We start from the raw sequence: 14317 nt of genomic DNA on the forward strand, positions 1-14317 counted from the left end.
CTATCCTGGTAATATTATCTACATGAGCTTCAAATGAAAGACTGGGGTCAATAATTACACCAAGATCTTTTACTGCTGCACCTAATGAAAGAGAAAGGCCATCCAGAGTAACTATGTGGTCGGAAAGCTTACTCCTAGCTGCATGTGATCCTAGTACAAGTACTTCTGTTTTTTCAGTGTTGAGTGAGAGGAAATTCGTAAGCATCCAGTGCCTAATATCCTTTAGACATTCCTCAATTTTGTTAAGTTGGTGTCTCTCGTCTGGCTTCGCTGAGACATACAACTGTGTGTCATCAGCATAGCAGTGGAAGCTAATACCGTGTTTACGAATAACATTACCTAGAGGTAGCATATATAAAGAGAAAAGCAGTGGGCCTAAAACAGAACCTTGCGGGACTCCGAACTTTACCTCAGTATGTGCAGAGGACTCACCATTTACATCAACAAACTGATAACGATCAGTTAAGTAGGACCTAAGCCATAAGAGGGCCGTTCCCTTAACTCCAACAACATTTTCTAGTCTATCAAGGAGAATGGTATGATCAATGGTGTCAAAGGCTGCACTGAGGTCAAGTAGCACAAGCAAGGAGACACAACCCTGATCAGAGGCCAGTAAGAGGTCATTTGCAACTTTAACCAGTGCTGTCTCTGTGCTGTGATGAGGCCTAAATCCTGACTGATACAGTTCATGGATGTTATTCTTATGTAAGTATGAGCATAACTGCTGTGCTACAGCCCTTTCTAGGATCTTGGAAATAAAGGGGAGGTTAGATATTGGCCTGTAGTTGGTCAATGAACAGGGGTCAAGGTCAGGTTTTTTAATTAGGGGTTTGATAACTGCTAGTTTAAAAGATTTAGGTACATAGCCAGTACTAAGGGAGGAATTGATTATTTTTAAAAGCGGTCCGATGACTACTGGCAGTATCTGCTTAAGGAAACGTGTAGGTAAGGGATCTAGTACACAAGTTGGTGATTTTGATGAAGAAATTAGTGAGGTCAATTCGGTCGCCTGAAGGGGAGTAAAACATTCTAATCGCTGATCTGATATAGTTATATTGTTATCTACAGTGTTAGTGATCAAATTATCTGGTTTAAAATTTATAGCCTGGATTGTTTGCCTGATATTTTCAATTTTGCTATTGAAAAAATTCATAAATGCGTCGCCACTGAACATTGATGGTGTGCCTGTTTCCGAGGTGCTTTTATTCCCAGTTAGTTTTGATACGATATTAAATAAAAATCTAGGATTATTTTTGTTGTCTTCTATTAGGGTGGAGAGATACATTGATCTAGCGGCACTAAGAGCTTTTCTATAGCTCAGGAGGCTCTCCTTCCATGCAAACTGGAATACTACCAATTTAGTTTGGCGCCATTTACGTTCTAATTTTCGAGTGGTAAGTTTTAAGGCGTGTGTGTGCTCATTATACCAGGGAGCTAGTTTTTTCTCTCTGATTATTTTCCTTTTAAGTGGGGCCACATTATCTAAGGTGTTGCGGAATGTTAACTCTAAAGATTCAGTTGCCTGATCAAGTTCTGTGGGGTGTGACATTGTTCCAGTCAAAGTTGATAACTCTGGGAGATTATTGATAAAGTTCTGCGTCGTAGCTGGCGTAAACGTACGTTTATTATGATAGCGTGGCGAGCTGCATATATAATTACTAAGAAATATTTTGAATGAGATAAGATAATGATCTGAGATAGCTTCAGATTGTGGAAATGTGACTATACTTCCTACATTTAGTCCGAGTGTTAGTATAAGATCGAGGGTGTGGCCACCATTATGAGTGGGCCCTATGACCGTCTGATTAATCCCTACTGAATCTAGAATGGACACGAACGCTGTTCTCAGAGGGTCCTGTGGGTTATCAAAATGAATGTTAAAGTCTCCGACAATTAGAGCTTTGTCTAAAGAAATAACAAGGTTTGAGATAAAATCTGCAAATTCACAGAGGAATTCAGAGTACGGCCCAGGCGGTCTATAGATAATAATTAGTGTGATAGACTGGGTATTTTTTGTGGCTACATATGTTATGTTTGTATAAAGAACTTCAAACGCATTGAATTTATGTAGAGGTTTTTGTATGATGCCTAGGCTATCATTATAAATAACTGCAACGCCTCCTCCTCTGCTAGTTACACGAGGCTGGTGTATATAACTGTATCCGGGAGGACTAGCTTCATTTAATGCGACGTACTCATTTGGTTTGATCCACGTTTCTGTTAAACACAGTACATTAAACTCCTGATCAGTAATAATTTCATTGACAAAGAGCGCTTTAGGAGTAAGAGATCTAATATTTAACAGTCCTAGTTTTAGATCGAAGGTGCTGGCGGTACATTCTGTATGATTTAAATCTATGTTAATTAGATTACTAGAACAAATTCTCTGAGTATTTCTACATTTTCGTATAGGTCGGGGAACAGACACAGTCTCAATATAGTTTAACCTGGGTGACGACTCTGTGCAGCTAGCAGACGGTCGGTTTAGCCTTTTTGCCTGCTCCCTGGCCTTGGCTCTGGATTGTCACGGATTAACTGTTCTGAGACTATGCGCTATGTTACAAGAAATGAGAGCAGCACCTTCCCGAGTGGGATGGACACCGTCTCGCCCTAAGAGGCCAGCCTTGCCCTCAAAACTATTCCAATTGTCTATAAAGCCCACATTGTTGTCAGAGCACCACCTGGACATCCAGCAGTTCAGCGACCATAACCTGCTGTAAGCTACATCGCCTCGCCGGATTGGGATGGGGCCAGAGCATATTACTGCATCGGACATCGCCTTCGCTAATTTACACACCTCTACGATATTACTTTTAGTAACCTCTGATTGACGAAGGCGTATATCGTTAGCTCCTACATGAAAAACTACCTTAGAAAACCTGTGCTTACTTAACACTTTAAGATTACTTGCTATGTCCGGCGCTCTGGCTCCCGGTATACAGCTAACTAAGGCTGCTGGTGCCCCTAAAGGTCTAGCTAATTTCACGTGCCGTAGAATGGAATCTCCTATAACCAGAGCTCTTTCAGGTTTCTCAGCGGGTGTTTCACTGAGGAGGGCAAACCTGTTTGACACGTGAAGCGGGGAGTGGTGCGTCTCTCGTGGGCTAGCCTTAGCGTTAGCTTTGGCTTTGCACCTATGCCGCCGAGTCGTCACCCATTCGCCCCGCTGTGAGGGCTCTAGTGCCGGAGTCGGAGAGCTGCTAACTCTTCCTGAGCCATCCAGATTTTCTTTTACAGGAACTAGGCTATTCTCACTCTCACTAAGCCTCTCTAGCATCTGGATGCGCATCTCTAATGCTACAATCTTCTCCGTCAGGGAGCTAACTAATGCACATTTAGCACAAACAGAGCTATTATTAATGACGGAGGAAGAATGGCTAAACATCCTGCACTCGACACACTGAACAGGCTGAGCATTTGCCATAGTGAAAGTTTCACGTACCTTAATCCCAGATTTAATTTGGTTTTAAATTAGGCGTTGGTATTTAAATTAGGCAGTTCACGCGTAGGGCAGCTGCAGAGTCGCACAGGAGATATATAAACACATACATTTTTCAGAGGATCAGCCTCCTCCTCTCTGGAACCATATGAGGCCCAGAGTGACAACGATTCACAGGTTTGATCATCTATTACTGTTCTCATTACTGACACTGTATTAGTCTGAATAAGATCAGACAATGTGATCTCTCTCTTTCCTTCTTTCCTTCTCTCTCTCTGTCTCTCCCTCTCTATCTCTCTGAGACACATACACACACGAACACACACACACATGAACACATTTGGTGTCTGTGTGTGTGTGTGTGTGTGTGTGTGTGCACTCCTGTGTTTGTGTGTATGTCTGTGCAGTGGTGGATGGATAAAGGACATTCTGCATTAGAGAAATTGACAAATGAACAGGAAGAAACGTAAGTTCTGCTTTGCATTGTCTCATGGTTAACCTAAGTTGGAATATACAGTTTGATTTGGGTACACCTCCTATAAATGACCATGAAAAATACACCCTCTCATCTCCATGGACTTTTAGCATGCCACAGCCTGCAGACTCCTTATTCCTGGGACCATATGAGATTCACCTGCAGTTCTTTGTGCGGGAGGAGATGCTGGGAACCATTGAATCAGGTGAGTTAGACAGGAACTGCACTCCGGTGGACAGGACCTCGTGGAACAGATGTTCGGGTTCAGAAGCATGTAGCACTCAAATGGAAAGAGCTTATAAAACGTGTTTTTGGACACGATAGTTGCAGAAAAAGAACCTCAAATTTGATCCACTCAGACTGCAAACAACAACAACAGCAACAATAACTGACAACAATAATAACCGTCTGCTAAGGCCAATGATCCACTCTTCTACGATATTCAAATCTGCAACTGGTATATATGTTTGGATATTTTTCCAAAATTATTAGGACAAAAAATCAAAGAATGTATGATTGTGAAACCTAACTTATTGTACAAAATGATTAGAGATTATGCGTGTGTCATGCAAGCCCACAATAACCTTTAAATAGGCTTGTTTTGGTCATATCAACTTGGAAAACAAATAGTAAGGATCATGTAGACATGGCTTATTTCTTACCTACCTGCTGCATGTGTCTCCACAGTGATGTGTGAGGTGACTGTTATGTTTTGTCTCTACAGTGATGTTTGAGGTGACTGTTATGTTTTGTCTCTACAGTGATGTTTGAGGAGGCTGTTATGTTTTGTCTCTACAGTGATGTGTGAGGAGGCTGTTATGTTTTGTTTCTACAGTGATGTGTGAGGTGACTGTTATGTTTTGTCTCTACAGTGATGTGTGAGGTGACTGTTATGTTTTGTCTCTACAGTGATGTGTGAGGTGACTGTTATGTTTTGTTTCTACAGTGATGTGTGAGGGGGCTGTTATGTTTTGTTTCTACAGTGATGTTTGAGGTGACTGTTATGTTTTGTCTCTACAGTGATTTTTGAGGTGATTGTTATGTTTTGTTTGTACAGTGATGTTTGAGGTGACTGTTATGTTTTGTCTCTACAGTGATTTTTGAGGTGATTGTTATGTTTTGTTTGTACAGTGATGTGTGAGGTGATTGTTATGTTTTGTCTCTACAGTGATGTGTGAGGGGGCTGTTATGTTGTGTTCTACAGTGATGTTTGAGGTGACTGTTATGTTTTGTCTCTACAGTGATGTGTGAGGAGGCTGTTATGTTTTGTCTCTACAGTCATGTGTGAGGTGGCTGTTATGTTTTGTTTCTACAGTGATGTGTGAGGTGACTGTTATGTTTTGTCTCTACAGTGATTTTTGAGGTGATTGTTATGTTTTGTCTCTACAGTGATGTTTGAGGTGACTGTTATGTTTTGTCTCTACAGTGATGTGTGAGGTGACTGTTATGTTTTGTCTCTACAGTGATGTTTGAGGTGACTGTTATGTTTTGTCTCTACAGTGATGTGTGAGGTGACTGTTATGTTTTGTCTCTACAGTGATGTGTGAGGTGACTGTTATGTTTTGTCTCTACAGTGATGTGTGAGGGGGCTGTTATGTTGTGTTCTACAGTGATGTTTGAGGTGACTGTTATGTTTTGTCTCTACAGTGATGTGTGAGGTGACTGTTATGTTTTGTCTCTACAGTGATGTGTGAGGTGACTGTTATGTTTTGTCTCTACAGTGATGTGTGAGGGGGCTGTTATGTTTTGTTTCTACAGTGATGTTTGAGGTGACTGTTATGTTTTGTCTCTACAGTGATGTGTGAGGTGACTGTTATGTTTTGTTTCTACAGTGATGTGTGAGGTGGCTGTTATGTTTTGTCTCTACAGTGATGTGTGAGGTGACTGCTACACCCCTCCATCAAGTCACACGAAAACTGGCCTGGTATTTTTTCCTCCTGACTAACAGACAAACAAACAAACCGCACCTGCTGACTGACAGACAGACAGGCAAACAAACTGTACCAAAAACATAACCTCCTTGGGGAGATAATAACAACAACAACAACAACAACAACAGCAACGATAATAATGTTAGATAAATAATAGTTCGCTTATTCCTTATTAAACCGCAGTAAACTGTAACAACAATTTAACAAGAATTCACCCATTTTATCTGTTTAATTGTAATGCAAGTGTTGTCAGTGTTGCAGTGTTGTAGAAATGTCTTTACATAAATTCTGTGTTTCTGTGTGTGCATCAGTCCCAGAGTGTCTGTCTTTGGGTAATCATTACTCCCTAGAGGTGTCCTCTGATAGATGCAGTGTCCGTCGGCCGGAAAGGCTGAAAGACCAGGAAGATGACTGTAGATGTGAGACAAAATCAAGAGAAGCCTTTAGCTGTGGGCAGCATTACTGGGAGGTGGAGGTTGGAGAAAAGTTAGACTGGAGCATAGGATTGGAGGGAAACTCTGTTGTTTCGTGGACAGTTCCAGGTCATAGGTACAACAAGGCTGAACTCCTCTTACAACATGACAAAGGGTATATCCTCAGGAATAATGGATATGACACTACTGCTCTGACAGGCGTCCAGGAGAAACCCAGAAAGATAGGGCTGTATGTAGACTGTGACAGAGGCCATGTTTCCTTTTACAATGCAGACAACATGACTCTCATTCACTCCACCAAACATAACCTCCCGCGTCCATGCTCTATCACTCTGGGGCCTGGGCTTTATCTGGATGGCAGAAACAGAGACCCAGTGACAGTGTGCACTTACAAACCCAGTTTGCACCTTGACAGATTCAGTCATATCGTTGTGATTAACGGTTTATGTGACGATGGTCGACAGGGTTAAGATTGCACCCCAAGAAGCAGCCATGGTGTTTTGGAGTCTAGCTTGTTTTTTTTCTATCTGTTTATCTGAGAAACTGCAACACAACTGCTGCCACCAAATTTGCTACCAGAATTTATATGTCTGTCTGAGGAAATCCTTTGCAAAGACAGCTGGACATTGTACAATCATTCACTCTTCTCTCACTGTCCACTGAGTTAACAGCTGAATGGATAAGTTGCATGACACACAGCTGTTCTTCTCCTTCCCTCCCTCGGACTCCCAGGTTCAACCTCGCATCGCAGCCTGCCTAGCTGACATTGCCTCCTGGATGTCTGCCAACCATCTCAAACTTAACCCGGAGAAAACGGAGCTCCTGTTTTTTCCTGCTAAGAACTCCCCAGCGATCGACACTACAATCACCATTGAGGGATCTGCGGTGTTCCCCACCTCAGCAGCCAAAAACCTTGGCGTAACCCTCGACAACCAGCTGACATACTCCGGGCACATCGCAGCAGTCACACGATCCTGCAGATTCGCCCTATACAACATCAGGAGAATCCGCCCTTTCCTCACGCAACAGGCAACCCAGCTCCTGGTCCAAGCGCTTGTCATCTCCCGCCTGGACTACTGCAATGTCCTACTGGCTGGCTTGCCGGCCTGCGCCATCAGGCCGCTCCAGCTCGTGCAGAACGCCGCTGCACGCCTGGTATTCAACCTCCCTAGGCACTCTCATGTCACTCCACTGCTTACTGCGCTCCACTGGCTTCCGGTAGCTGCCTGCATCCAGTTCAAGACACTGGTGCTGGCCTACCTGGCCACAAGAGGCTCTGCCTCATTATACCTTCAGTCTTTTATAACGCCATACACGCCAACTAGGACCCTCCGCTCTATGACCTCTGGTCAGCTGACGGTCCCCTCACTCCGGGAACCCGGCAGCCGCTCCTCCCGACCTCGCCTCTTCTCCGCCATTGCCCCGAGGTGGTGGAACGACCTCCCCCATGCAGTCAAGACTGCGGAATCTCTTACCATTTTCCGCAGGAAACTGAAACCCACCTCTTTAGAACACACCTGTCCCCCAATGCCTAACCTCCCTTCCCCCCAAAAAAAAAAAAAAAAAAAAATCTTTGTCTTGTATTTCTGTTTGTAAAAATATTCCCGGGGCGCAATGCAAAGGGGCAATTTGACGCTTAGTCTTATTATGATCTCTGTTGAAGGTATTAGAAATCCGACTGATGCACCAATTGTAAGTCGCTTTGGTAAAAAGCGTCTGCCAAATAACTAAATTGTAAATTGTAAATTGCATTACTAATATCACAAGAGCACTTTTCAGTGTGTGGAATCGGCCTGAGATGGCACAGTGATGTAACAGTCATAATACAGTGATTGGGATGTCCGTCTAATTCTGCATACCAAAGACTCTGGTCCAGACTGTTTACGCAGAGAAAAAAAACACCCAGACTGCCAGGTGAAAAAACCTTAACCACACAAGTTGAAGCCCTGATTATGAATATGAAAATATGAAATATGAAAGGCTTATGTAAGTGCCCCACCGAAAAGGATCAAACTTCAGACCAGTGCTGCACCTCAGTCACAGATGGATGCCATGACATTGCCAAAGCCCCCCCTGCGCAATTCAGTCTCCTGCAGCCCTTGGCCTCATCCCAAACCAGGGAGAAGGAGGGCGAGGAGATGGTCCACTGAGGCAACGGAGAACCCGAGGGACAGTCCGGACTCCAGAGATTTGAGGGTTTTTATAAAACTCCTGCCACAACCTTGATGATTACAAACACGAACTCACTTCATACATGGGTCATATTTATTCTGTGTCGATTTTTTTCAGCTTGTAACTTCTGATGATTATTTCATGTCAGAAATGTTTAATTTTCTGGAAAACGTACTAGCCATGGTCAGGTACTTAAATCCTGTTCATAGCCCCATTCCTCAGAGATGGACTGTGAGAATATCCAGCCCTGTTAAGGACATATACGTAAGTGTCCCTTGGTATTAATAATGTATGTGTATAACAGTGATTAAAATTTCTTAGATATTAGATGTCAGCCATTCCATCATATTAATTTTTTTTCCTCAAATAATTATGAAACAACTATTACTGGTAGGACCCTTTTCCTCCACGTAACTATAGAAACGGATCTAACAGATTTAATAAGTGGACTTGAATAGCATTATTGTTATGATTATTACTCCAAAAAAAAATCACAAATCTGCACTTAAATTTATTCAGTATCGTTATTCTGTGCACAAAAAAAAAGAATCATTACAACTTTTCAGAAAACATGGCATGAAAAAATTTACTTTAACATTAACGAGATATTAAATAAGTAAGAAAAAGAAACTGGATTAAAACCAAAACCTATAATGATAAAATAGATTTCATGTAGAAAGAAAGTCAAAGAAAAGACATAATGCTGATTGCGAGTCGTCTTGTGGCTTTTGGTATCTTGTTAGTTTTGTTAAGTCACTACATTAACTGTGTATTTCCTAGCTGTGTCTCTAACATCAGTTTGTATGTACGTGTATCTGTCTGGTATGCCTCTGTAGCTTTGTGTGTTATAGTATCCAACTGAGTACATAATACATCTAGTATTTTGGTAATGTCAGCCTTAAGTCTTAATCTGGATCTCTATGAATAAAAAACCCAATAACTTATGCGTTAATGTTGTTTCTGATCTCTGACATATCACCACTAGCTCAAGCTTTCAAATCCCTTGCACTGGTTTAGTTTAATGAGAGGAAAGTTAACATTCCCAGTGACTACAGCCAGACCATGACCAGTCTAAGACTCAACATTTCCTCTACTGACATGGCCAACAACAACAGGGATTATCAGTCTAATCAGACAGTTAGTGAAACGAGTGCTCGCTGTCAGACAGGTGAGAGAAGGAGGTTGGGAATCTCACCTGGATCTGAATCTGTGGAATTCTTCACAATTAGTGTTCCACACTGAAACTGACAATATTCATATGATCAACTTTAAAACACACACACACACACGCACACGCACACACACACACACACACATGCACACGCCCTTTGTGTCATATTGTAACCTTTGAGAAAGCACAGCATGAATGAATATACTCCCATATATCCAATATTTTATGAGTTGCTCAAACGTCAAAACATTAAAGAGTCAAAACTTTCGTTAATATTCTCAGTGTAAATATTTTGGTGCAGGTACAAAATGCAGCCACAAGGGGGCACCATTAAACATCCCCACCAGTGAGGATGTTTATACTAATAAGTTAATACTGAAAACGATGACTCACTGATTGCTGTGTTTATCTGAATAGTATGGCGCATTCCTGACACTATGAATGTCATCATGTATTCAGTCACACAAAATGTCCTCCCAGATGCTATCAAAGCAATAATATCAACAAGAGAGGAAAAGGAATCAGGTAATGACTCAAAAGTAAAATGTCAGGAAAAAAAGCCTCAAGACAAAGATATAAGTCAAACACTAACGTAAGAATCAGACAGTATTTTTAATTTGCTTTCAAAACAGTTGTGTTTCTGCAGCTGATCTGAAAATCATTAAAGGTCAGGCAGACAAGCTAGCAAACCCACTTGAAGCTTGAAAACAAGTTGTTATGGAGATAGCACTCAACCGTAAACAAGCCTTTCACAAACTGATTTCATGAACATCATGTAATAACGACATATTAAAAAAGAATGCCCACAATATTTAAGGTAATTAAACCCGGCTTCAGGGAGAGGTAATCCCTGCTGTGGGAAAGGTCACTTTAGGTTAAACTGACTGGGAGTCAGGCTGAGCTCTGTGTGTAGTTGCGGTAACTGTTGGATCTGTTGTGCAGTTGGGTCCATAGCAGCACACTGTCAGTGGACCTCCATTCTTCCCCTCCAGATAAAGTCCAGGCCCCAGGCTGATGGAGTAGGGTGGGCAGGAGCTGATGCTGGCTGAGTGAATGAGTCGCATGTTGTCTGCGTTATAAAAGGAAACCTGGTGTCTCTTACAGTCCAGATACAGCCCTATCTTCCTGGGTTTCTCCCGGACGTCGGTCAGGACGGGAGTTTCCTTCCCGTCGCTGGTGAACGTGAACCCGCGGTCGTGTTTAAGATGAAGCTTCGACTCCGCTCCCGGCGACGGCTTGTCCTCGCCGAACAGTTTTCCTGTTTTCACGACACCCACGCTCCAGTCTAACTTCTCCCCGACCTCCACCTCCCAGTAGTGCTGTCCACTCCTAAACGTCTCCTTTGACTCGGCCTGGTCCCTCCGGCCTCCGCCCTGGTTCTTCTCCCTGTCTGGCTGACGGACGCTGAGACCGTCCGAGGACGCCCTCAGGATGAACTGAGGCTCAATGGTCAGACGCTCTGGAACTGAGGGACAAATACAACATCCAACATCCAACACACAAAACACCAAGAACTTAAAGCTCCTTTTCAATCCACTCGCTCCACAAGCAAGCTGCCACGTCCCCACAAAATCATTCTTTGAGATGTAGATCTCAACGAATTTCTTAACTGTTTTTTTTTTGAGGCTCTGGACGGTGGAACTCACCTGGTTTAATGATTCCCAGCATCTCCTTCCACACAAAGAACTGCAGGTGAGTCTCATAAGGACCCAGCTGGAGAGAGTCAGAACTATGTTTAGGTGTGTGTGACGACCGTGTAAATGTTGGCCTGCGGAGGTGATATTGTGCCCCACATCAGTGACCCTTAATTACATTATTAATTATCATCCTTAATTACGTAATTGGTTATCGCTCAAGAGACGTGAGGTATCGAATACATACAAAGAAGCTGGTTCTGACTTCATTTTCCTCAGTGTTTCTGTTGCTGAAAATCCTCTCTCATTCCACCACTGCAGTCAAAGATAAATGTAAAGATGTCAAATAAATCCACACAGTCACATACACACAGCGTCACTATGGTTAACTGAATATGACATTCAGGTTCAGATGCACTGCTGAATCAAACCTGGATAAATCTGTCCGACTGGAGCAGATCTGGGCTTGATTTTAAAATCTCCTCAATCGTCCTTCTCTCCTCAAGCGCTCCTTCTAACCTGGATTTCTCCTTCTGAAGGGGTTCCAGCGCTCTCTGCTCCTCCTCCTCCAGCTGTTTCTTCACCTCCTCCTCTTTCTTTCTCAGGAACTGATGCATCTCCTCAAACTGAGCAGAGATCTGAGCTGAGAGGAGTCTGGATTTCTCCTGGGAATGAGCAGAAATTTGACAAAACCTTTTCTTTCTTTTAACAAGTTGGTAAATGAGAAAAAAATGGTATCATTTCCAAAGATAAAAAACAGTATAAGGGATTACTGATGTCATTCATTTGTTTGGTAGTAAATGGGGAATGCCAGCCTTCCAAAGCATGACTTGGCATTTTATTAGACAGTGGGTGGTAATATGACTCCTGCTGACTCACTTTAAGCTTTGTGATTCTTTTAGCTTTGCCTCTAATTAGCCGATGCAAATCTGACATCTGGCATGAGGAAACCTTCACCAGTCTCTCCACTTCATTCTGTAAAGTCATTGTAGTGAAGAGACAGGACAGTGCTCTACAAATTCCTTTCCTGCTCACAATCACACAACATCTCATTTCATCAAGTAATGTTGTGCAATAAACAACTGAATGTTTATGTTACTATATATACACATACACACTTTCATTCTTTCGCTCTCTCTCTCTCTCTCTCTCTCTCTCTCACACACACACACAAATAATTAACACATTAAAGGTAATGTGTAATACTTGAAATATGAATTAAATATTAATATTCAATATAAAATATTGATATTTGAGACAGAAATATTGTATTACAGATGGAAGCATAAAAACACATATTTCTGTTTAGGGCCCATACACACACTCTGAATAACTGCACAGACACTGTTTCAAAAGAAAGAAAAAAAAGGAATATATATATATATTCTATATATACATATATATATAAGCAGAATGCTTTTGATTTTGCTTACCATTTTGTCCCTGGCTGCCTCGTATACTGGTTTAAAAATGTGTCCTGCGTGTTCAGATCAGACATATAAGCTTTTGATCCATCTCGCAGAACAGTTTGAGTTTCTCATCATGTTTAAAGAGATTTTCCAGTTTTGTGATCTCAGCAGTGGAGAATCCTACAGCATGTTCTATTTCATCCTGTGCAGGAATTACAAAAATGAAACTGGGTTCTATTATGTAAAATTGGAAAACTGAAAGTTGAAACACACGACCAGTAGAGGGAGCCAAAAGGACCAACTAAATTTATTGGAAGTCACGTGAATCATTTACAGTTTAAAAGAAGTGGAGGAAGATGACATATAGGGAAAAATAACAGCTTCTCTGAATGATGAGAAACAGGACAAATTTATAGCATTATTACATTTAACCCCAAGTTATGAAACCACAAATGCTGAGAGATCAGAGAAGTTTGGTAAACTTTGTATTGTCACTGTTCTGAATATGACAAACCTGTCTGGTCCTGACTGCCTCCCTCACAGGTTTAAAGAGGTGTCCTCCATGTTCATCTCCATCTCTACAGACCAGACAGATCAGCCTCTGATCCTTCTCACAAAACAAACGGAGTTTCTCATGGTGTTCAGAGCAGACAGATCAGCCTCTGATCCTTCTCACAGAACAGATGGAGTTTCTCATGGGGTTCAGAGCAGACAGATCAGCCTCTGATCCTTCTCACAGAACAGATGGAGTTTCTTATGGTGTTCAGAGCAGACAGATCAGCCTCTGATCCTTCTCACAGATCAGATGGAGTTTCTTATGGTGTTCGTAGCAGACAGATCAGCCTCTGATCCTTCTCACAGAACAGATGGAGTTTCTTATGGTGTTCAGAGCAGACAGATCAGCCTCTGATCCTTCTCACAGAACAGATGGAGTTTCTTATGGTGTTCAGAGCAGATCAGATCAGATGAGCTGTTTTTCTCCTGCAGTAGATTTTGGATCCTCTCAACCACGTTTCTCATTGAACGATTTGGTGGAAGATTGTCTGAGTATATGGCTGCCTACACTCTGGACGACGGCTCAAGCCAAGATTTGTTTGCAGATCAGTGACAATAAGCATTTGACAGAAAGTATGATCACACAACAGATTCACTGGATCCGTAAAATCGTTCAAACATATTCAGCATCTAATCTCTTCTGACAATGTTGATACCATCATACTACTTGGACTAATGTGAAAATTCCCCTGAAATGTCCTTAACTGTTTAACAGTGTCCTGTTTTTCCTAAATAAAGGAATTCAGAGCACCTTGATCTTGTTCTTGGTGTTGTAGAAGATGGTATGAATGTATGATAAAGTCCTTTCGATTTTGCACAAGGTTACCTAACTTGTCTTTCACAACATTATGCACTGGCCTGTGGCAGCACCCAAGGGTGGTCTCCCAAGAACAGTAAACATATGAGTTTAACAAACAAATCCACAGTGAATGCAGGAAGTGTGCATGTCATTTCAACAAGCGTTTCCACAAGTCAAGTACAGCTTTATGAACTCAGCCATATACAGTACAGCACACAGCACAGATGAAATAACATCCTCCATGGACCGTATGGTGCAGAATAGATGGACAGCAACACGTTCAGGAGGACAATTAAAC

General features: G+C 42.1%; 1 pseudogene; it reads right to left on the bottom strand.

Annotated features, from left to right (window-relative positions):
* Positions 1 to 10497: 10497 nt before the first annotated feature.
* LOC115821755 (zinc-binding protein A33-like) lies at positions 10498 to 13879 on the bottom strand (annotated as a pseudogene).
* Between the last annotated feature and the right edge of the window lie 438 nt (positions 13880 to 14317).

This window comes from Chanos chanos, chromosome 9 (genome assembly GCF_902362185.1).
Source record: "Chanos chanos chromosome 9, fChaCha1.1, whole genome shotgun sequence".
NCBI classification, from domain to species: Eukaryota; Metazoa; Chordata; class Actinopteri; order Gonorynchiformes; family Chanidae; genus Chanos; species Chanos chanos.